The sequence below is a fragment of the Macrotis lagotis genome, chromosome 3 (assembly GCF_037893015.1).
Source record: "Macrotis lagotis isolate mMagLag1 chromosome 3, bilby.v1.9.chrom.fasta, whole genome shotgun sequence".
Classification (NCBI taxonomy): Eukaryota; Metazoa; Chordata; class Mammalia; order Peramelemorphia; family Peramelidae; genus Macrotis; species Macrotis lagotis.
The window spans coordinates 92,368,387-92,393,212 of NC_133660.1; the positions used below are offsets into that span (position 1 = coordinate 92,368,387).

The 24,826-nt window shown below is 35.6% G+C and overlaps 1 protein-coding gene, 1 long non-coding RNA gene and 1 pseudogene across 8 annotated transcripts in view; 1 reads left to right on the top strand and 2 right to left on the bottom strand.

The window, feature by feature from the left end:
- The window catches only part of PALLD (palladin, cytoskeletal associated protein), a 498,686-nt gene that overhangs the window by 149,428 nt on the left and 324,432 nt on the right, over positions 1–24,826 (bottom strand). The gene's annotated exons all lie outside the window — the stretch shown is intronic.
- Positions 670–24,724, bottom strand: LOC141517704 (heat shock factor-binding protein 1 pseudogene; annotated as a pseudogene).
- The window catches only part of LOC141517705 (uncharacterized), a 90,848-nt gene continuing 73,081 nt past the window's right edge, over positions 7,060–24,826 (top strand). For 4 of the 5 annotated variants that reach the window (XR_012476951.1, XR_012476952.1, XR_012476954.1 and 1 more), the window contains exons 1-2: positions 7,060–7,150; positions 19,385–19,490. This is a non-coding gene — a long non-coding RNA (uncharacterized LOC141517705). Of the gene's footprint in view, positions 7,151–7,914; positions 8,243–19,384; positions 19,491–24,826 lie in introns of those variants that run through there. The other variant, XR_012476955.1, reaches the window with a different exon arrangement.

Here is a 24,826-nt window from a genome sequence, read left to right on the forward strand (position 1 = left end):
CTTCTTTTTCCATTTAGCATTTCAGGAATACAATTATTACATAAGATATACTTTTAGCATTTTAACTTCCTTATGATTTTCCCCATTCCACCATTTTTTCCCTTTTAGAAGATATTAAAGTTTTTATAGGCTAAAATAACAAATATTATTTTCTCTCAATACACATTACAATTCCTGACTCTCCTCTCCCTTTCACCTAGATTACCATAATAATCTTCAAATTTATCTACCTGCCTAGATTCTCTCCCTTCTCTAATCAGTCCTCTATGTAGCTTCCATATTGGTTATCCCAACACACAGGTCTGACCCTACCACTCACTCTCAAAACATCAGTGATTCTCTTTGCACTTAAAAGAAAATTCCAACTATTCATTTGTCATTAAAAACTTTTCATAATCTTACTTTAGTTTGACCTCTCTAGATTGATGACTCATTATTCTATTCAAGTAATGTTCTACTAAAGCCTATTGCTTTGGCATACATCAAACTGACATTACATATGTAAGAAGAACACACAACACACCCACACCCACCCACACCCACAAACCCAGTATTTAAATGAATGATGTTGAATGAATTTTCTGATTGATTTAACCCCTCCCCATAACTTTGTTGTTCTTCTGTCTGGAAAATTCTCTTTTGTCTTGTTTGTGTTTGTGTTTGTGTTTGTGTGTGTGTGTGTGTGTGTGTGTGTGGGTGTGTGTGTGTGTGTGTGTGTTGAAGGCAAAGTGCTTTTAAGAAGACATGTGGATTTTGAATTGGCACATATCTCCCCTACTTTAAGAGAACCATAGAATCTATGCCGTAGGTAACTTAGAAAGCAGATAAATTAGTTCTATTTTCAAAAGATTTCCTGTTGTAATTACCATGATTGCCTTAAGTATTTTCTAATGAACATTAGCTAATTGACAGAGAGAGGAAATTTAAATTTAAAGCCAAAGTATTAATAGAAAGTGCTGGGTGGCATAGTGGATAGAGTCAGGAGTACCTGAGTTCAAATCTGGCCTCAGACATTTAATAATTACCTAGCTGTGTGACCTTGGGTAAGCCACTTAAACCCATTACCTTGCCAAAAAAAAACCTATTAGAAAATAAAGTGACCCTATTGTTCTATTAGAAACCAGAAGGGATGGGAATTCAGGGAAGCCTGGAGGGATTTGCATGAACTGAAGCTGAGCGAGATGAGAAGAATCAGAAAAAAACACTGTACACTCTAACAGCAACATGGGGGTGATGATCAACCTTGATGGACCTGCTCATTCCATCAGTGGACCTGCTCATGTCCATCAGGGACAATTTGGGACTATCTGCAATGGAGAACACCGTCTGTATACAGAGGAATAATTGTGGAGTTTGAATAAATACCAAGGACTATTATCTTTAATTTAGGAAAAAAAACTCTGATATCTTATTATTTAATCTTGCTATCTCTTATACTTTATGTTTCTTCCTTAAGGATATAATTTCTCTCTCATCACATTCAATTTGGATCAATGTGTACCATGGAAACAATGTAAAGACTGGCAAATTGCCTTCTGTGTGGGGGAGGGAAGTAAGATTAGGGGAAAAATTATAAAACTAAAAACAAATAAAATCTTTAAAATGGGAAAAAAAGAAAATAAAGTGACCACCAATTGGGGGATGGCTAAATTGTGATATATGGATATAATGAATGTTATTGTACTGTAAAAAGCAATAAATATGAAAAATAAAAAAGGGAAACATGAATTGACATACAGAGAAGTAAATACGAATAAGAAAACAATATACCTAATGACAATGATTTTTCCCCAAATGGGGAAAAATCCTAAAAAGAAGCTCAGTGTTGCATAATTATAATGATCAGTCTTGACCCTAGAAAAAGAATTTATGAAAAGCACTACTTAATTTTGCTGAAGAGGTGGGGGACAAGCATGTGCTTTCAGAATTGGATATGACCAACTTTGTCTTCCCTTTGTTACTCTGGAAGGTTCATGGGGAGTATATTTAGAAATGACTATGGTGAGCAATAAAATACTAAAAATAAAAATATTTCCCCAAATTATAAAAAAATTACCCCTGAAGGTAATGCCAATATAAAAACAGTATTGAAGAATGCATTTTGCAAAATAATGACAATAGCTAGCATTTATATAGTATTTTAAAGTTTGAAAAGTCCCTTACAAATATTAGCTCATTTTGTCCTTACAGCAATCCTGAGGTATTATTATTATTATTATTATTATTATTGTTATTATTATTCCCATTGGGCATATGGGAAAACTGAGGCAGATACTGTTGAAGTGAAATAGTTATGGTCACACAATTTGTAATGTCTGAAGTTAGAGTTCAGATTTGCACTCTGTACTTCCTGACTGCTATTCCAGCACTGTAGTATTTCAGGAATACATCAACTATGTAAAATATATTTTTAACAATGAATTGGCAAGTATTTCTCTTAACATTAGGACTAAAAAAACAAATCCTTGACTCATATTCCAAGACAAATGTTAACATATTGTTAGTGAATTTTATCTTATGAGGCTCAAAATAGGCAGGGAAGACGTCATCTTGAGGATATAGACAAAGTGTTTTTTTTTTTTAATCAGAGTATGAGTTAAGAAAACTTCTTAAATATTTCTTAGTCAAACTGCTCAGGATGCATCAAACAAAGAAACAAAAAACAGAGTAACCAAAAGTTTTCTCTTTCTTCCTCCACATCCCTTGCTGTTATTACTTTATACTGCTGTAGTCATTGTGTGGCAATTAGGTGTTGTAGTGGATTGAGTGCTGGTCCTCTTCAAATCTAGCCTCAGACTCTTATTAGCCAGGTGACCCTGGGCAACTCAATTAACCCTGTTTGCCTCAGTTTCCTCATAGGTAAAATGAGCTGGAGAAGGAAGTGGCAAACCTCTCCCAACATCTTTGGCAAGAAAACCCCAAAAGGAATCATGAAGAATAGTACACAACTGAAAAATGACTAATCAACAGTTGTCATTGTGTATATTTTTTCCTGGTTCTGTTTGTATCCATTTATCTAAATCTTCCAATGCTTTCTATATACACCATATTCACCATTTCTAATAGCACAGTAATATTTCATTATGTTCGCATACCATAATTTGTTTAGCCATTCCCCAGTGGATGGGCATATATTTTACTTCCAGTTCTTTGTTATCTCAAAACGTGCTGTCACAAATATTTTGGTGAATATAATGACTTTCTTTCTTTAGTCCTTAGTCCCCTTGTGGTATATACCTCTACTTTAGTTCAATTCCCAATTGTTTTTTAGATTGGCTGCATTTTAAAAGATTTTTTGAATATTTAACTCTGACATGAATGATCTTAAGGGAGAAATCTTGAATTATGTTAACATTGAAGAATACTCACATAGCCTTTATAGTTTAAGTTATACTTCCTCCAATACAAAATCCATTTTTAATCTTCTATTCTCATATGTAATAGTTAAGATTTATTTTCTGGGTGGGTTTATTTATATAATCTCACAACAGTGTAATATTATGTTATGGCATTCTCCTTTTCAGCAAGCAAACATCTGTGTGAAGAAGTAATCTTATGGTCATAGGGGTTGTTAGAGTTCCAGAAATACTAGCAACTGAAGTCCCATTTAACATAATCTTCTGGAATCTCATTTTGTGAATTTTTATTCTTGGACTCTAAAAAGGTGCCGACATTCACACAGCCGGTGACTGAGAAGAGTCTAAGGTGGGGTGTTTGAAGTTGGCCCTGCTTGTATCTTTCTTCTCGATCCTCTTTTTGTCTATATTTGAGAACACTAAAGAGAAGAAAAGAAGCCATAATGGGCTCAGAGAGGAAAAACTCCCCCACAACCTAGCACTTCCCAGATTCAAACCTACTTAGACAAACTAACACCCTGCTGTTTTTCCTAGGACAGTTAGTCCATGTTTCATTAAAAGGTGGGGGGGAGAGTGGACTAGATGTTAACTTTAAGTATAAACATCTGTAGATAAACTAGAGCTAATTCAGGGAACTGCCTTGTCTATATATCTTGCTACACTTTTGCCTTTATATAATTTTTAATAAAATAATTTTGGAAATTGATTTATCCTGCTATAAGAGCAACAGACATATTTCCATAATAATAATAACATATTTATTTTTATTTTATTTTTTAGATTTTGCAAGGCAATGGGGTTAAGTGGCTTGCCCAAGGCCACACAGCTAGGTAATTATTAAGTGTCTGAGACCGGATTTGAACCCAGGTACTCCTGACTCCAAGGCCGGTGCTCTTATCCACTGCGCCACCTAGCTGCCCAATCATAACATTTATATGGCAGATTTAAGTTTCCAAAGAATTTTGTATATGTTATTTCATTTGGTACTTCCAAAAACCTTAGATGGCATCTTTTTACAGATGAAGAAATTTAGACTTAGTGACTGTGCAAAGTTAGACAGCTAGTAATTGTCAGAGATAGGATTCGAACCCTTTTATCCCTTCACTATGTCCAGCAATTCTTACCCATTATGCTACCTAATTACCTTCCTGTAGTATTTTTTTGTTTTTTCTTCCCAATTCATCTCTTGATAGTGAAATAGTAAAAGAAAACTTAATGGAACAACCAAATTACCCCAAAACAAATTTCTTCACCTTTAAATGAGGGAGTTGTAATCCATGGTCATGTACTCTGTGTGCTTTCCATTTCTAAATGCTACAATCTTATGATTTCAAGGGATCCAAGAAGCTGAGGAGAGTAGTCAGTGACTTCAAAATGAAGAAACAAACCAAAGATTAAGGCACCCAAATAAAGGGTGCTTTTTCAAAAGTTATTGCCTGGAAGCTTGTGATTTATTGAACTATTTCTGTTCTAAGTTGTTAGGAATTCAAGTCTTGGTAAGACTGATGAATAGACAGATGACTAGTTCTGTTTAAATTACTCAGTGACTAGGGGGTTTAACAAATAGTAAACTTTTGGATGAATCACACAATATTGCTACATAGTAGATTCATAGTAACCTGGGACCACTCACTGCAAAATAGGGAATAAAAAAATTAATCATAAAATGATTTAAATTCTTTCATTTGCTGACAAAAGGCTTTCCATATTAGTGCTTATATGATAACTCAGCATTAGTACTAGGAAAGGGAAAGAATGAAACAAAGTGCCCACTTTATTATCTTAAATTAAGCATTATATTATTTGATATTCACAGCATCTCTGGGAGGTAGGTGTTGTTTTTATTTCCATTTTTTTACTTAAGGAAACTGAGGCAAACATATTAAGAGCTAGAAAGGGTCTGAGGTTAGGTTTGGACCCAGATCTTCCTGGCTCCAAGGATATTATTTTTAACAAGCTAGAGAAAGGAATAAGATCCTGTAAGCCTCTAAATCTTTGTTCAGTCTGGGCTGATGGTATCCATTTTCTCCACAAAGGGATGTTGTAAGCATTTCCAAAGATGGTTTCAATATCTTCTGTTTTTTGTATAGAAAAGTTCTGTCTCAACAGAGATAGCATCTCCTTTAGAGAAAGTGTTTACTTGGGAACACGGTATTGTTTGCTATTTCAGATCTTTGAGCAAAGTAGATACAGGATGAGAATGTGAGACTGGAACATTTTCCAATTGACTCAAGGTTAACAAACAAGGAGAATATGTATAGGAGTCAATTTATGGTGATAGGTGCTATGCTGTTGATAGACAAACATCTGTCAAGTTGTTATTGGAAAAATAAGAGATGTTTTCAGTTGTCTGAGGGGCAAAAGGAAAGCTTATGACTTAACAATGCACAGATAGGATATTAACAAGTTGATATGGGCATGAATTTTCCTAGGGGGGTTTGGGAGAAGGATCAGAAATACTTTTTGTTTCCTTTGATTCTTCTTTTTTCCCTCTTGGAATTATAATGGAATGCCAACTCAGCTTCCATGGAGTGAGAGGGAGAGAAGAAAGAACAGAATAAACTTCCAGTTCACAAAGATCTTAACAGGGAAAAAGACCTTATTTATTAAATTAGCTGCTGATGTCTTTGCATGTTCTATGGCAGGCCTTATTAATTTATTTATATTCCCCAGAGTGAAGGGCATATGAAATTCATATTCTAAGAATAAAAATGTTCTCATTCACATTACTTACAGGCAACACCAGTGTAAAGACCAGATATTATAAAAACCACTGAAACAGTGAAAATTTTTGTTGACTCTACGATACATGGCAAATACTTTTCCTAATCAAGTGAAGGATCAAAGAATAATTGCCAGATTTTTTATTTATTATCTGTGTGTCCTTGGGCAATTTAGTTCTTGTAGGCCTTAATTTCTTCCTTTGTAAAGTTAGGGATAGGACTAGATAACTATGATTCTATCACTTTGGTTGAATTAAATGTGTGTGAACCTCTTTTTTAATATAAAAAAATTCAGCCCCCCCATGATACTATTAATGCTATTTGTATATGTTATTTAAGACAATATATAACTAAATTGTAGAGTTCTTTCGATTACACCATGCCACCTCTTCCCCCATGGGTACACTGTATGGTTTTGGAACAATTTTATGGTTCCATTGTGAGGAAGTAATAAAGGCTAGGTTAGTTTTCCTTAAAAGATGTGAAAACTTTAATATTAATTGACTCAGAGAACTTCAGATAGTTCCTGAATATAGCTTTCTGGGACACTAAGTACAAAAGCCAAGGCATGAATGATTAGTCACCTCTTCTTTGCTCTGTTTAGGCTATCATGGATAATACAGAATCAAGAGAACTCTGCCCAATCAATTCTATATCCTTGCTAAATATCCTCTCCTTGCCCCTAAATGTCCTTCTACTGTGGCTAAGTAAAATCCCTACACTTAACTGCTAATGACCTTTATTCCACTTTATTCTATTGTCAAACCTGAGCTGCCAGCCCATCCAAGTCAGGCCTGATCAAGTACCTATTGAATCAGAGGTTCTGTACCCTATAGACTTCCCTTGGTTCAATCCTCTATTTTTTTTTTAACATTCATCAGTCTTTTTGCAAGGTATCACTGAACAAACACAACAAATGAACTCAAAATGCCAAGCAGTGTGTCAATCAGTTAATTATTTACTAAATGCACTATGTTAAGAGCTGTAAAAGGTATATGAGGAAAGAATTAGCAATGGTTCCTGTATCCTGGATGTTTATTCAGACAAGATTTATTAAGAAGAAATTATTAGGTAAGTCAAGAGCAAGGAGAAGGGAAAAGCATGGGGAGTCAGAGAAGGATCTAACTCTTCAGTAAGCCAAGAGGATAAGATCATTTTATTTGCCTTTCTAGACAGAAGACTTTAGACTAAATGTGATCAGTAATCCAAAATAAGTGAGATGATTTATAATGACACTTAATATTTTATTTTAGGCTTTTGCAAGGCAAATGGGGTTAAGTGGCTTGCCCAAGGCCACAGAGTTAGGTAATTATTAAGTGTCTGAGACAGGATTTGAACCCAGGTACTCCTGACTCCAGGGCCTGTGCTTTATCCACTACACCACCTAGCCCCCCCCCCCAATTCTTTATGATTTTAAGCTCCTAAGGAATAGTTAATTAATATGAAAAGCTTCAGTTTCCTCATCTGTAAAGTGATAAGAATAGTATCTGTATTTTCTTGGGCCTTGGAGCCTGGCAGTTCCAACTTTCAAGTACCATCTCTGACCCTTGCAGTTCTGTGACTTTTATGTGAGCTAATTATACTCCTTGGACCCCACATTACTCTTCCATAAAATTAGGGTGGTGGACTAGATGGCTTTGATGATCCCTTCCATCTCTAAATTTCTGATCCTGTGGTACTTAGATCCCAAAGTTTTGGTACAAATAATGCATGCAAAATGTTATATATACTTCAAGGAACTATATATTTTGTTTTTGAATTGTTTCATTTGTGTCTGACTCTTTATGACCCTATTTGGGGTTTTCTTGGCAAAGATACCAGAGTGGTTTGCTATTTCCTTCTGTTCATTTTACAGATGAGAAAGCTGAGGCAAATAGGCTTAAGTGACTTGCTCAGAGCCACACAGATAGTAAGTGACTGAGACCAGGTTTGAATTCAGGAAGATGAGTGTTTCTGACTCCAGGTCTAGCACCCTATCTACTTTACCACCTAGCTGCCCCAATTATATAAATAGGAACTATTATTGACCCTATAATTTGATGTTTATAGGAACTAAACCTTCCATTATTTCTAGTTAGAGCATTTATTCTGCTTTCTCAAGCTGCTGCTGCTGCTGCTGCTCTGACCACCACCTTCATTTAGTCAGTGGAAGGGAGAAGAAAGGTAAGATATCCTCTATCTCTTGTCAGCAGCTGGCTGAGGTGTCAGTCAGCATTTCATACTTTCTTGCCCCATATTTATCAGATAAGTTAGTAAATGACAATTGGAAAAAATGGAAGTGATCTCCCACTCCCCCCTCTTATATTTTATGGATCTTTTAATATATTTGGGAGACTCGAGAGTACAGAATTATTCCACAGTGCTCTGCTTTAAGATGGAGTGAGTGACCACCCCATAGATCCAATCTCAATTCAGGAAAGAAAAATGTACACACCTTAGTTTATGATGGTTGCCCCTTTACTAGAACAAAGGAAATGTGATTTTTACTCCTCCAAGCGATAGCATTCAATGGAAATGTGATTATTAGGTTTTTTTTTAGTTTTTTTTTTTTTGCAAGGCAAATGGGGTAAGTGGCTTGCCCAAGGCCACACAGCTAGGTAATTATTAAGTGTCTGAGACTGGATTTGAACCCAGGTACTCCTGACTCCAGGGCTGGTGCTTTATCCACTGCGGCATCTAGCCGCCCCGGAAATGTGATTATTGAAGGGGTCTAGGAGACCAGCTGTGTTCAACTTCTTATTTGAAGTGGCTTGTTCAATGTGATAATAAGTCATGCCAGAGCTAGGATTTGTAAAGAGATTTTTCCAGTTTGTGATCCTGTGCTCTTTCCATTTCTTAACTTCTATGTCACATCTTGCTTCCCTAATATTTCCAACCTTAGCTCATACTCACTATGCTTGGTGCTTATTCTTTCTTTGCTTCTGGCCATTACCCTCATTCTGTCAAAAGGCAGCAGCCAGACCTAATAAAGAAAAGGAGAAATCACAGTGCAACTGGATTGTTTCCATTCTCATCAGTTGCTATGAAGCCCCAGAGGTGACTTTTATTCTAAAGAGAGGAAACAACGTGACTAGAGATAAGTAGATACATAATATAGATATAGAAGTCTTCTGGGTCACTGTCCTCTCAGTATTGCCAAAGCAGATTCATAATTCAGGTTATGACCTCTGGGGTTAGAGGGACTTCCAATGTCCTCAGTTTCCAAGGTAATATGAACAGCAAAGGATCATATAGTGTATTCCTAAGATCATACCTCTAGAGTTGGATGGGGATTCAGAAGTTAGCTAGTCTGACTCCATTTTATAGATGATGAACCCAAAGTCCAGGAAAGTGATGTGACTTGCCCAAAGTCACTCATATCCTACATATAGAGATCATGCTCCTCTGACTCCACAGCTAGCAGTCTTACTCATTGTACTATAGACAAGACAATGGGCATACTGTTTTCCCCCAATACAACCTATGCTTGAAGGCAGGATAATTCTCTGGGAAAAGTACTAACTGCTGGGGGAATCAGGGAAAAATCTTTAAAGGAATGGGGTACATGAGTTAAAGGCAGATAGGTGGCATTGTGGTTAGAGTGCTGGTCCTGGAGTCAGGAAAACTCCTCAGTTTCTGAGTTCAAATCTGATCTCAGGTACTTTCTAGTTGTATGACCTGGGCAAGTCACTTAACCCTGCCTCAGTTTCCTTATCTGTAAAATGAGCTAGAGAAAGAAATGACAAACCCCTCCAGTATCCAGTGAGGGGATTGAGAAACACAGAAACCCAATATGGAGTTATGAAGAATTGCACATAACTCAAAACAACATGAGTTGGATCTTGAAAGAAACTGAAAGTTCTGAGAGGTCAACCTGAGAAGGGAGAGAATTTCAAGCCTGGGAGAAAAGGTCTGTTGAAAGTCACGGAGTTGGGAGATGAAATGTTATGGATAGAGTGAATGAGTGTGGTGTGGTGTGTGTGTGTGTGTGTGTGTGTGTGTGTGTGTGTGTGTGTGTGTGTGCTGTTGGTCACAAGCAGACCAATTTCCTTAGAAGTGGAATGTGTAAAAGGGAGTAGTGCATAATCAAACTCTGAAGAGAGATTGGAGCCAGAATGTGAAGGACTTTCAAATACCAGAGGAGGTATTTTATCCTAGAGGCAATCAGGTTTGCTTAGCTGTCAAAGATTTCCTGCCCTCACCTACTGCCAGAGGCTTAGGGGGCAGAAGTCCAATTTACTCAACATAGCTTGGGGCTTTTTGAGTAAACTGTGGAAGCCATGGAGACAAGACTTGATTACTGCTGAATTTCTAGAATTGATCAACATCATACATGCAAGGGGTGGGGTAGTAGGATTAAGGCAGTAGCTGTCATATATTTTGTTCTGTTCTAGTCACAATTTGATACCATGCAAGAAAGTTGAAAGAACCAGTCTGATCTGATTTTTTCCTAAACTTTTTTTCAATTGACAAGAATTTATGTTTTTCTCCTTTACATCTCCCCAATGGAAACCATTCCTTCCAAAGAAGGAAAAAAAAAATCTTTGTAACAAACTTGCATAATAAAGGAAAACAAATTCCCACACTGGCTATGTCCAAAAAATGACAAGTCTCATTCTGCATTTGAGTCCATCACTCACCTTGACCCTTTGTATCATTTTAATATTTGGGGCAATAGAAAAATTCCATGCCATCATCTTCCCATTTCCAGTAAACGTTTAGAAATTGATGATGCCCCTCATTAAAAAGGAGCCCCAGCGAACTGGCTAATTGATTCACATATCTGCTAACTCATTCCATACTAACTACTTATATTAAAAGCTAACAAAACACAGCCAGAGTCCCATTATGTTTCAGTTGTAACCTTTCTAAAAAGAGAAAATGAGGGGGCTGGTGGGGAGGGTGGAAGTCTTTGGGATTCATTAAATGGAAAAAAGTCTGAGACATGGTCCTGTGGTACAATATAACCAAAGCCAAAAGCATTCCTCAAACAGTTTCTTGTGCCAAATTCTTTAGAGGCCTCTTCTTTTCTAGGCACATTAAAAAAAAAATTCCCATAGGTATCCCATGACCAGACTTTATAATGCAACACTGTTTACTGTTCTGCAGGGTCTGTTCTGGCCCAGGGAAACTCTATTTTCAAAGGCTACTGGACTCCTTTTACAACTTCACACTGTCATGTGGCAAAGCCCAAGCTTGGCTCTTATTCACAAGACTGGGGGTGGAGTGGGTAGGGGATTGGGAAACCAGTCTTCTTCACTCTTTTTCCCTCTTCCTTTTCTCTTTCCCCTCACTCACTCCTATCTATCTATGGTGACAGTAGGTCTTAGTAATGTTTCATTAAATGGTGGTGGGTAAGTTCACTCTCATTTCTCTCTCTCTTCATATATTTTGTTTGTGAACAATCATGTTCAAGGCATTAACTTTTTTTCATGATCACAAATAAAAGGAAATTTGGTGGTCAATTTATTCCAAACTATTTTACATTTGAAGAAACTGAGGTCCAGTGAGCTTAAGTGACTGTTCCAATTGTATTTTTAAATCCCTAGTGCTTAGCTCACTGCTTGGCACATTTAAATGTTTAATATTTCATTCATTCATTCCAGGTACTTAAACAAGAGAGTGATACATCACTGGAATATTTTAGGATTTTTTTCCATTGTTATTTTGTATTTAATTATTCATATAACAGAAAGTGCAGTAAAATATGTAGATATCATTGGCAATTTATAACATTCTGTAGCTCTTCAAACCCTAGTACATTTACACATACACACATGCACACATGTACATACACATATCCATATCATATATGTGTATATAAATATGCTATCAGTGTAGTTTTACTGAATTAGAAATCTTTATTACAAGGAAAATACATAGGAGAGGGGAAAAGAGTAAATTAAAGAGTTGATATAATATAAAAGCAAAAGGCATTAGTATAAATTTTTGGATTGGTCCTTACAAGATAATTACATTGTTAATGTTAATAGCATTTCTATAGCACTCTTAAAGTACTTTCCTCACAAAAATCTCTAAGGAAATTAATAAATTCTTATTAACTCTGGACTGAGTAAACCATGCAGTCTAAATTCTGGATATTATCTCATTATTCTTCTTTACCACCAATTTTGTATCTAGTCAAAAAAGTAAAAAAAAAACAAACTATGACTATATGAATTTGTGTTCCATTGGATATATTAGATTTCCAAGATAATAAAAGGGAAAAAATACTGAACTTTCCCAAAATCCTGAAACAATTTCCCTCCAAAGCAACTAAGACAAATTTCCTATTGAGAGTTATTGAATAGAAAGATTTAAAAAAATTCTGAGCAAAATGACCATTGGCTTGAGGTTAAAATGCAATACCATTTTTAACAGAAAGGAAGGAAACTATGGAGTGAAGTAACAGAGTTGTAATTGATATAAGTATATATTGATTGTAATACCTATAATACATTAGATATAAATGATCCATTAAATTGTTTTACCCTTTAAAAATGGAATTATTTGTTATAAAGTGTTTTATTGAAACAAAATCAGCAATAAAAAATACAGAGATATTAGAAAGAGTTTGGTCTTACAGTCAGAAGATTTTGCGGCTAACGTGGCTCAGTAGATAGATTGCTAGACCTGGGGTCAGGAAGACTCATCTCCATGAGTTCAAATTCAGCCTCAGATACTTATTAGCTGTTTGACCCTGGTCAAGTCATTTAACCCTATTTGCCTTAGGAGGAGGCTAACTATAAAATTAGCTGGAGAAGGAAATGTCAAACCAATGGGATTTCACAAAAAATGACTGAAATCTGACTGAACAACAAAACACAGATACTAAAACTTGTATTATCTATCTTATAATTTTTGGGAAGAAAACTCTTTGTGACTCTTAGAGAGTAATTTAGAAATATGTTATTCCTATTATTATTATTATCATCAGTATTTTTTTTCTGCTTTAAAAATATGGTCAACATATCATTTATTCATTATTAGTACAACAGTAATTTTGTGCTGAGAATTACAAACCATAGACTCTGGGTGTTTTACTTCACAAACAGAGTCTGATAACAATTGAAAAAAATCAATATATTAATTAAAAAAAACTCACGGCAATTTGTTATTAAACTGAAACTACTACAAAAGGAACAACCAATGACCTGACCAAAAAATGCACTAAAAATTTTTAAAATTTTAGCCAAGAGTAGTCAGAATTTTAGTTTACTAACTAATGTTTACACATTTTATGTATTATATTATGAAGCTACCACGCACAAGAAATAAAAAAATAAATCACTTTGAAACCTAAACTGCATATTCGAGGAATACAAGCTTTATAATAAAAAATGTTTGCGCACAGTAGTTAGTTGAGAAAAGCTGTTCATTCACCTCTTGGCTTGTAAAAAATATTTTCCAGAATCCACTCCAAATGATTAACAAAACCTTTAACTATTGCGTGTAGCAGGTACTCTGTTTTCCCCTTCTATTTCTTCCACCCCTGCTTGGGTCATAAGGTCAGCAATGTTTTTCTCCAGATCATCAATGCGACTACTCATATCATCAATTTGGCTAATAATCTGATCCGACATGGTCTGAAACTTGTCCTGCATCTGCTGGAGCAGGGTCTGAACCACAGCAGTCCGGTCCTGTACAGTTTTGGGGTCCGTCTCCACCATTGCGCCGGCTCCAGACCCTATCATCAGTATTTTTAACATTAAAATATAATACAGGGTGTCCCCAAAATTTTGGACTTTGAGTAAACTACAGTAAAACAAATGAACAACACAAAAAAAATTGAGGTTATGATAAAACCATTTAATAAATCCTGTTTGACTCCAGTCAATGACCCCTTTCTAGAACAGACAGTATGTGGGTTCAGTCAGCCATACCAGCCTACAAGATGTAAGCAAGACAGAAAGAATGACTTCATCCTAATAAAAGGCTCTTTATTTTGGATGGTTAAAAGTAATAAAGAAGAAAGGAATGATTTCAGATTTATAATATTTAGGAAAACTATGACAAGAGAACCTAAATGTAGATAGATGTCAAAACCCCCCTGAATTTTTTTCTCAGCTAACACTGACAAACTTTTTAACAAAAAGAAATGAGACTTTATCAAAGTTGGTTGGTAGTATGCCTGATCTGAGTAAGTTTATCAGTTCTTAAAGAAACCAAAATAAAAATGATAAGCACAACAAACTGGGATAGGCATTGCCAGGTAGTTTAGGAAATAAAAGAAGGTTCTTGGATTTGATGATCAAATAATTTCCAGCCCAGTGAATATTACAGGCAGTCCTCACTTTTTATTGCATTGCATCCCTGGAAATGACACTGAATTTTCCCAAAGAAACAATGTTATGCTTGAGAATTTAATGTCTGATGAAAGACAGCATGTCTCAGTCCCTCCAGGCCTGACCTAGTCATATGGCTGAGAGTACCCTTAACATTGAATCTAATATCTTTCACTGCACTGGTTGCCTCCAGAATTCCTCAGGTTTTGTCTTCTAAAGTCATCGTTGGTCTTTCTCAGTTGTTAATGCTCTTTCCCACCTCCAATTGCTCTGCATTTACTTATTAATATTCATGTTATTTCCTTTCCTTCCCCACTGGATTATAAACACCTTAAAGGCAGAGACTTTCATTTTTATTCTTATAAACTCAGCACCTACCACAGTACCCAGTGGAGAGTAAATTCTTAGTGAATATTTGTTTAATTGAATTGAATTAAAATTATATTGTAGGCCCCATTAAATGTGCATTAATGTATATATCAAAATAGAGGCCACTCCATGGAATTCTTAGGATTTAGAAATATTAGATAGATCATCTCTTTAAAATGATGTCCATTGGAAGATTGGAATAAATGCCCTCTTTTTCTCTAGATAAGTCTCTCCATAGCAAGCAGGGATGTTCAAGATCCTATTGATTACTTGCCTGAAACATTGACTTTCTGTCCTTTTACCTTTACCTGGTGTTTATGGAATAATTGCATTCAAAACTCAGGCTTTTGAAACAACAGCAGACATAACCAAATCCTTCCTTCTCTCCATCCAGCTGGCTCTCTGAGTTATTGTCCATTGCCAGGAGCAAGGGCCCTGTTGTAGAAACCATGGAATGAATGTGTGGGGCCACTGAGAAGTGATGTATAGGTGTTAATTAGACCGTGTTGAATGAATGGAGCAGTGGAATGTCAAGTGTTGAAAAGCAGAGATTGCCTACATGAATCTAATATTTTTTGATAGTTTAGTGCTTTTCACAGGAAGAAACCTCAATAAGACTCATAGGAACTGTTGGTAGAATATTATATTTTCTGTAGGCTTCAGATGAAGAAAAATACAAAATAAATAAAAATGGTGGGATTTTTCTGTGGTTTGCATAATCTGAGCCTGCTATCTTACCCTCTCATCACTCCATATTGTTTGTTTCTACCTCCTTTGGATGCCACCATCTATACAGCCTTCTCTAGATCGCTACCAAAATCCACATGCCCTTTAACCTGTTTTTTATTCCACTGCCTCAGAAATAGATTCTCTCTGCCTTTCAAAGTAGTAACTACCAACTCTGATTAATTTAAAGCTAATTAGTCAATAAGACTTGGCTAGAGAAATATAACAGGGATTTTTTCATGAGAGGCTGAACCATTGATTGACATAGAGGTTATAGTCCCTGCTTAGGAATGATTTAGTAATGTGAAATTTTCTGAGATTTTATCCTCTAATTCTCTTTTGTGAGTGACTCTAATAGTAGATATCTAAAACCAAAGTCAAGTAGAAGGGGAGATGGCAGATTAGTGGAGGTAGTGGTGGGTTATTTGGAGAGATGTAAGAGTTGACGGTACAATTTGAAAGTATAATGCAATACTTTTGTCCTCCCTGAATTTTCTGCTTTTCAGGCTAAATATCCCAAGCTTTTCATTTATTTATTTATTTGCTTATTTATTTATTTATCTATCTATCTATCTATCTATCTATCTATCTATTTATCTATCTATTTATTTATTTGTTTGTTTGTTTATTTATTTATTTTTTATTTAAACAAATCATTGTTAATTTCAACTCCCAAATTAATGTTGAGTCCATTAATCATCCTCTGGACATTGCCAACTTGTCATTTTTTTTAAAATATGGTACCTAAAACTGGTTACAGTACTTTAGATTTGGTCTGAGTAGGAAATAGTCTGCAGGACTATAATTTCCCTTGTTCAAGACACTAATTGGCTTCCCTGTCTCACTGTTGACTCATACTGAGTTAATGGTCCACTAACCTTCTAAACCTTTGTCATATGCATTTCTGTCTGGTGGCATCTTGGTTTTTTTTTTTTGCAAGGCAAATGGGGTTAAGTGGCTTGCCCAAGGCCACACAGCTAGGTAATTATTAAGTGTCTGAGACCAGATTTGAACCCAGGTACTCCTGACTCCAGGGCTGGTGCTTTATCCATTGCGCCACCTAGCTGCCCCTGCATCTTGTTCTTAATTAAGGAAATAAATGTTTACTCCTTCTTACCTCTGCCTCAGAATCCTGAGTTTCCTTCAAAACTCAGCTCCTGTTCCTATATAAAATTTATCCCAATAGTAAGGAATAAGAAATAAAGGAGATGGCCTTTGAGTGGGGAAAGGAACAAATTATGCTACATGATATTAATATGTCCTAAATCATAATGAAGTGATTCAGATAAGTCCAAAGTGACTCCAATAATGCTTCAGACATTTACTAGCCTTGTGACCATGGGCAAATTACTTAACTAATCTGGGAATCATGAGTTTTTTTAATCTGCAAAAATGGGGGTAATAAAAGCATCTATTGCAAGGTTGTTTATAAGGATCAAATAAAAAAATGTGTAGGTTGCTTTGTAATCTCAAAGTACTATATAAATGCTAATGATGATGAGGTGAACTATTGTAGAGTAGTTAACTTGTTGAACAGTATATATATCATGACTATACCCACATAGAGATGGCTAAGTGGCAAGTGGATACAGTGCTGGACCTACAGACAGGAAGATTCATCTTTGTGAGTTCAAATCCAGTCTCAGACATTAGTAGCTGTGACTTGGTCAAATCACTTAACCCTGTTTGTTTCAGTTTCCTCATCTGTAAAAAAAAACCAAACCCAACCAAAAAGGTTTTGGTTTTTGCAAGGCAATGGGGCCAAGTGACTTGCCCAAGGTCACACAACTAGTAAGTATCAAGCATCTGAGGCCAAATATAAAGCATATGAGGCCAAATTTGAAATCAAGTCCTGACTCCAGGGTTATTGCTCTATCCTACTGTGCCACCTAGCTGGCCCTTTAATAGCTTTGTAAAGAATACTCCAAATGGGGTCATGAAGAGTCAGACATGAATGAACAATATAAATGAAAGAGCTAATAAAATGAAACTGAATACTATATTCTCATAATGACTAATTCTGGCTCAGGAGAAAGGCTTAGAAAAATTACCTCTTTTTTAAGTATTATTATACTTGGTTAATGTGTTGGTTCATTTCATGGAATTTTTTCTCTTTTTTTGAATCTTTAATACAAGAAATGGCTAGACTTAGATTTTGATGTGATTTATTGATGAAAGGCATTCAAAAAATTTTAAACATTTGACAACCTCTGAAATACTTACACCAGGTATTCTTAATCTGGATCTGCAAACCCACAAAGTGATCAGTGGGTTGCTTTCAAGGGGTCTAAACTAGGAAGGGAAAAAAATATATATATATCTTTAATTTACACAAACTTCTAGCTGAATTGAATATTTTCTTCAATTATTTAAAAACATTATTGTAAGAAGAGGTCCAAAGACTTCACCAGACTGCCAAAAGTATTCATGAGAAAAAAAAAGTTTAAGAACTCCTGAACTAAACCATCTTTGAACTGAGTTTAGTCTTCTCCAGGAAGAGAGGAAGGAAACAGTATTTATTAAGAACCTTCTACGTGGCTAAGCACTTTTACAAATATTATCTTACTTGATCTTCACAATAATCTTGTGGCTTTCAATTTACAGTTGAAAAAGTTGTGATTTTCCCAGAGTCACATAGTGTCTGAATAAATGTGATTGAATTAGTAAGTATTTAGAACTAAAATTTTCAGTATTCTAGATCTAGTTCTGTAATGGTGGAAATTGATTTTGAGGTGGTGAAAAATCTCTTCCTAATCTCTTGTCTCATCCAAATTCTCCTTTTTCAGTTTCTGTCATGTTTTCTTTGGTATTTCCTACTCAGAAAAAAATTTATGAATTTTGATACTAGGGGAAAAGTCTTGTTACCATTGACTATACAGCACTTACTATATGAGCTATGTTTTTCATTAGATATAGCCTGCTATGTAGGGAGAAAAAAATCTCACAAATCAAGCTGAAAACCCACATCACAAAACATACTATGCCTATTTAACCCATAAAGAAAATAGAGACCTGAGGGGAGAGGCCTATAAGAGGTCATTCAGTTTGTGATGATAGGAACACTTCCAGAACAGTAAGATAGTGAGGAAAAGGAAATAGAATTGCTATGTAGCAAAATTGAAGTTATATGTATAAGAGTTGGAGTATATAATGAATGCTTCCTCCATGTGAGGGAGAGGACAAGCTCAATGTTATCTGAGACTGGGTGTGGACCTGTGACCTTTCCTGACTTGGGTGGGTCTCTAGGTGGAGAGGTTGAAATTTGTCATTAAGACTGAAATAGTCAAAATTAATTAGAAGACCCGAGGTGGGTAAATCAGTATAGAGTTTGCATTTCCAGATGAATTGCAAGTTTACATAGATAATTAGGAAACTTAGGTTTTGTTTTTTTTAAGTTGTTTCCAGGTCACCATGTGCTGATTAATAGTTCTCAAGACCATAGACACAGAGCTGGAAGGGTCATCAGATCAGGAAACTGAGGACCAAAGTCATTTAAACCATGGTAGATGAGTGGTAAAAAAATATACTTAATCTTTTTTTTTTTGATGAGGCTGAAAACTTTAGACAGTTGGCAAATAATTGAGGAAAGCAGTAAACAGAAATAAGCTCATTTTGAGTTAAAGCACTGACATCAACCTAAGTTAATTGAATCTATAGAGTGTGAGATTTAGAAGGCACTTCAGAAATCTAGTCAAATCTGTACATCCAAACATTGCTTAAAAGTCTTCAACAATGGAAGTTCACTTCCTTTTGAAGACACTCATTCCACTTTTGGAGAATTTGAATCATCAGGAAGGAAGCCTTTTCTAGTAGATCTCTCTGCAACGCCTCTACCAAGCTTCTCATTTTTATCTCTGCGGTCAAACAAGAGACTAAAAATTCTGTGGGTCATCTCTTACTTAAATTGAGACATTTGACTTGATGAATCTTATCTCTTTTCTAACAGATAACTTTTCAAATATTTGAAGGAAGCTATCTGGTACCTCCTGGGTCTTCTCTTTTCCTGGCTAAACATCCCCAATTTTTTCAACAAATCACTGTTGGCTGCAAAGGTGAGGTTAATTTTAAGTCCCCAAACCATCTTCTGGATATGATCAACATGTCTTTCCTAAAAGGCCTTTCCCAAAACTGATTATACCCAGACCTTCAGATTTATTCTGATTGGTGGAGAGTTCAGTGAGAGTATCATTTGCCTTGTTTGGGACACTTTATTTACATAATTGAATCTCTATCATATTATTGATCCATATTGAGTTAACGGTCCACTAAAACTCCAAGTCTTTTTTTTATATGGATTTCTGTCTGGTTCCAAAATATCCTTGATTGAGCAAGCAAACACATATTCTTCCTCACCTCTGCCTTATATAGAATCTCTAATTTCTTCAAAACATTAATATTGACCTGTGAACTCATGATATATACAGTTTTTGAATTGCTCCACTTAAATATGCCCACTTCTTTTTGCTATCTTCTGTTTTTTAATGTCATTGAAGCCTCCTTCCTTCCTTCCTTCCTTCCTTCCTTCCTTCCTTCCTTCCTTCCTTCCTTCCTTCCTTCCTTCCTTCCTTCCTTCCTTCCTACTTTTACTTTCCATTAACTCTTCCCTATTTCCCAGAGAGTGGGCAATTCCCAAACATTCTGAGGCATACCTTTCTTATAAGTACTAAATATACCCAAGCCATGTATCTGGGAATGAAGTGACTTAGAAAGATACCTACTGAAGCAAGCATGTCCCAGAACCCTGCAGTGATACACCTATAATTTGGTATAGTGGCTAGTATATCAGACTTAAAGTCAGGAAGACCAGAGGTCAAACCTTGCCTCAGATAATTCTCAGTTCAGGGACCTGGGCAAATATTTTAAATTCTCTCAGCTTCAGTTTTTCCCCATTCACAAAATGGGAAAATTAACATCTATCTCACAGGGTTGATATGAAGATTTATATATTGAGCATATTTATGATTACATTTGCATATATATATAAACACATTGGAGAACAATCTAATTATGAGGACTTTCAGAGTCTGACAATAATAGTAGCTCACATTTATAAACTGAGGTTGACAAAGTACTTTCTGCACATTTTCATATTTTATCTTCCCAATAACCCTAGGAGATTTGGTATTTAATGACACCAGTATTATGACTCCCATTTTATAGATGAGGTAAAAATTTTCTCAGAGTCACAGAATATAGTGTAAAGGGTTAGAGTCAAACTTATATTTGGCTCCTTTACCATGCTGAGGTCTTTCCTTCATTTGCTGCTTTAAGAAGATGTTAAATGGCATATGTGTTGTGTATGTGTGTGCATTAATTATTTAATTAAATAATTTATTTTTTTTACTTAAAAACCTGTGATTCCATAGGTGTAGGAAAATCTAGAAAGGAATTACCTTTATCAGTATGTTTTGGTACTTTCTATAATTTACAATCCTAGAGAGTGCTAATCCAGGAGTGCTAAGAGGGAAGATGATTTATAAAGCACCACAGAGCCAACAAATGATAAAGATAGAACTTAAAACCAGGTGTCTCCAACTCTGAGACTAACTCTCATATTTACATTTCTCTAAGTAAATCAGCAAGTGGATGGTATTTGACAAATATGTGTGTAGGGGTGGGTGGAGAGAGGCTAGAGAAGATCATTTGGTTCATAGAGATCTCTGTTTCATCAGAGCAGGGACTGAGGAAAAACAATAGTAGCGACATTTCCATCAACTCTTTTAGGCTCTTGCTCTCACTGAGTAAATGCTCTCAGCCAGTTTCTAATTTATTGTTTAAAAAGTGTTGTGTATTGTGTATATATGCATGCACATATATATATATACAAGTGTGATAATTCAAGATGTAATCTAATTGATTTAAAAAGACTTCTATATTTTGTTATTATACTTTTATGGCATAATAAAATAATAAGAGAATGATATTCTAAAAAATTATATTTTACATACTTGGAGCAAGAGACTCATGAAGTAAACAATTTAAATGTTTTCCAAACATGGATGTTAATCATACATTTCAAATAAAATATGAAATTTGCTTTTTTGCCAAGGACACTGAGATCTTCTGTGTTGGAGGTGGAGAGGCAGGGGTGTTAATCAGAAATATTGATTTCTGAGTCCTGCAACTTTTTCATTTGCTCTTGAATACTTAAAGTTAAATGGATCTCCTAGGAAATTCATGCTGCCATAGAATACTGGAACAATTCAAGCAGAATGCTGGAGAAATGCTTTGTGGTCAGAGTAGGTCACATTTCCCCCTCCAAAATTTGGTTTGCATAAAACCCATTTTCTATACTCAAAGTTATTTTTCATGTATACCTGTATCACTTTTTTCTTTCAAAGAGTTCTCATTTTGTTACTGTGGCTTACATTTGCAGCATTATGGTATATTATACAACAATTCAATTAGCAAGCACTTAGTAAGTGCCAACCATGTCCCTACCATGGTGAACCAAGGTGGTATAGTGAATAGAATGTTGAGCCTGAAGTCAGGAAGACTCATCCTGAGTTCAAGTACAGCCTCAGACACTTAGTGGCTGTGTGACCCTGGGCAAATCACTTAACTCTCCCTCCTTAATATGAGTTGGAGCTGGAAATGGCAAATCCCTTTGGTATCTTTGCCAGGAATATCCTAAATGTTATTTTAAAGAGTGGGAAACTACTGAAAAACTACTGAACTGAATGACCAAGAACTATAAAAGGCATAAGACATATAAGGATTAAAACAAAACAAAACAATCCCCTGGCTACAGGGAGTTTAATTCCACTGGAGGAAGGTGGGGAGGAGACAAAGCAGAACAGACATTTATAGAGCTTTTTACATTTTACTTTTCTCATTGAAATCTCATATCCCTTCTGTCTGGCATAACAATCTAGCTCTGAAGGTTTCATCTTGACTACCTTACTCTTCCTCACATACTTCAAGTGCTGGCCAAAGTGACCCACTTGGCTATTTTTCCAAAAGGACATCCCTTCTCCTATCATGAAATCCTATCTTTTATCTTTGTGCTGAATGCCCCTTTCCCACACCTTTATTTCTGTGAACCATTAGCTCCTTCCAAAACTCAATATTTCCACCCTCCCAAGTTGCTATTACCTCCTTAGTTATTTAGTATTTATTTAGAAAAAATCAATACGATAATAAACTATAATAATAAGAATAAAATACAAAAATAAACTGTTGGTAAACTTGCTATCTCTTCCATGGACAATGGATGCTACTTGGGGCCTAGGCATAGTTCACTTTGTTTGTATTTCCAGTAGAACCAAGGAAGTTTAATAAATGCTCATTGACTTCAATTGAGTCAAAAAAATAGTTTAAGGTAGATATAGCTATATGTAGAATAAATTTACAAGTTTCTAAATGAAAAACAAAGTGATTTTGGGAGTGAGAGGGAAATACTAACAATTGCTAGGGTGGGATCAGGAAAGGCCTCCAGCAGGACACAGAATCATAATAATCACAACAACAAGAATATTGGTAATTATATAGTGCTTTAAGGTTGGGAAGATGCTTTACATATTATCTTATATGATCATAGCTAAGTAAATGGGAAAGAGGAAATAGAGGGGAAAGGGAGGGGAAGTAAAAACAGCAAGTGACTGTATAAGTTTGGATCGGTCCTAGCACTCCATGTTCTGGGTTATAATTTACTATATATAGTGTCTAGCAGTGTGCAATGCAAATATCTCATTAAAAACAACAATGACAATAATGACTAACATTTGTGTAGCACACACTGTATGCCAGCCACTATACTAATACAAATATTATCTCATTTGGTCCTCACAAGCCTGAGAGGCAAGAGTTATTAGTATCCTAACTTTCCAGATGCTCACATTGTTTTTAAAACATTTCATCTCTCCCAACTGAGGCACTGGACAAATTTGAGACAAACTGAGGGGAAATGAAGCAAACAGAGGTGAAGTGACTTGCCCAGGGTCACAGAGCAAGTGACTGTATAAGTTTGGATCGGTCCTAGCACTCCATGTTCTGGGTCAGAATTAAAGTATCCTAATATTTCATGAATAAGCATTCATGAAAGTAAATAATGTGTTCTTAACAAAGAATTCCTTTCCTTGTAGAATCTGAATTTCCCAGTTTAAAAATTAACCTTGCCTAATTTTTTCCTTTTGCTAGTCCAGTTCAGGAGATAAACCAAGTACTCATATCTATCAACCTGACATCTTTGGAAGATAATAAACATTAATTGCTCTTTTAAATGTATATTGTACTTAATTAAATGGTCACTTACTGAGCACAGATTTTGTGTTTTCCTTAGCACTAGGTAGTTAAGGACCAACACAAAAGAAATATATGAGTGGTCCTCACCCTCAAGAATTTCATAATCTTTTTTTTTTTTTTTTTTTTTGCAAGGCAAACAGGGTTAAGCAGCTTGCCCAAGGCCACACAGCTAGGTAATTATTAAGTGTCTGAGACCGGATTTGAACCCAGGTACTCCTGACTACAGGGCCGGTGCTTTATCCACCATGCCACCTAGCTGCCCCAAATTTCATAATCTTTTGATGGAGATAAGATTTATTATGTGCTTCAGGTTGGGAAAAAAATAACTAAATTCACCAACACTCACATTTACAAGTAAATCTAACTCAAGATATGAATGGCTATGCAACTCAAATGACCAAAAGCATCCAGACTATAGATTATACACTAAGAATAATTTATTCAGGAAAAGAAATCACATCATGAAAAAAAGAACCTTATTATAATTTGGCAGATAAGATATGGGTTCATTACTGACATAGGAATCATTAATTTTTTGGCAGTGTAGAACACCAGGACATTAACTTTTTAGAGTGAAGATCAAAATTAATTCAAAACTACAATAAAAAAAGGCATGGTGAACAATTCAAACAATTCCAATTAGATTCATTTGAACAAATTGTTGATGTAATCTGAACATTTTCCTGATAAATCTCTGTTGTTAATTATATAAAAACTCTAATACAATTAGTCTTTTTATCCTTTATTCTGCAAACCCATCCTCTTGTTCAACTGTTTCTATCGTGTCTAACTCTTTGTGACCTAATTTGGGATTTTCCTGGCAAAGCCACCGGAGTGGATTGCCATTTCCTTCTCCAATTTATTTTACAGTTGAGAAAACTGAGGTAAACAGGATTAAGTGATTTGCGAAGGGTCACAGAGTTAGCTAGTGTCTGTGTCTGGATTTGAACCCAGCTCTTCCTGACTTCAGGTGTGATGCTCTGATAAGCCATTTTACATCTTCTCTACACTTTCCTATCTGACTTCTACCCCCCTCCCCCACCCCCTTACCTTGGTCACCCACAAAGACAGTCAAATTTAGCTTCAAATAAAGCAAGACTATTTTGAATTTAGGTCTGATCTTTCATGAATGATGCTGAAAGCT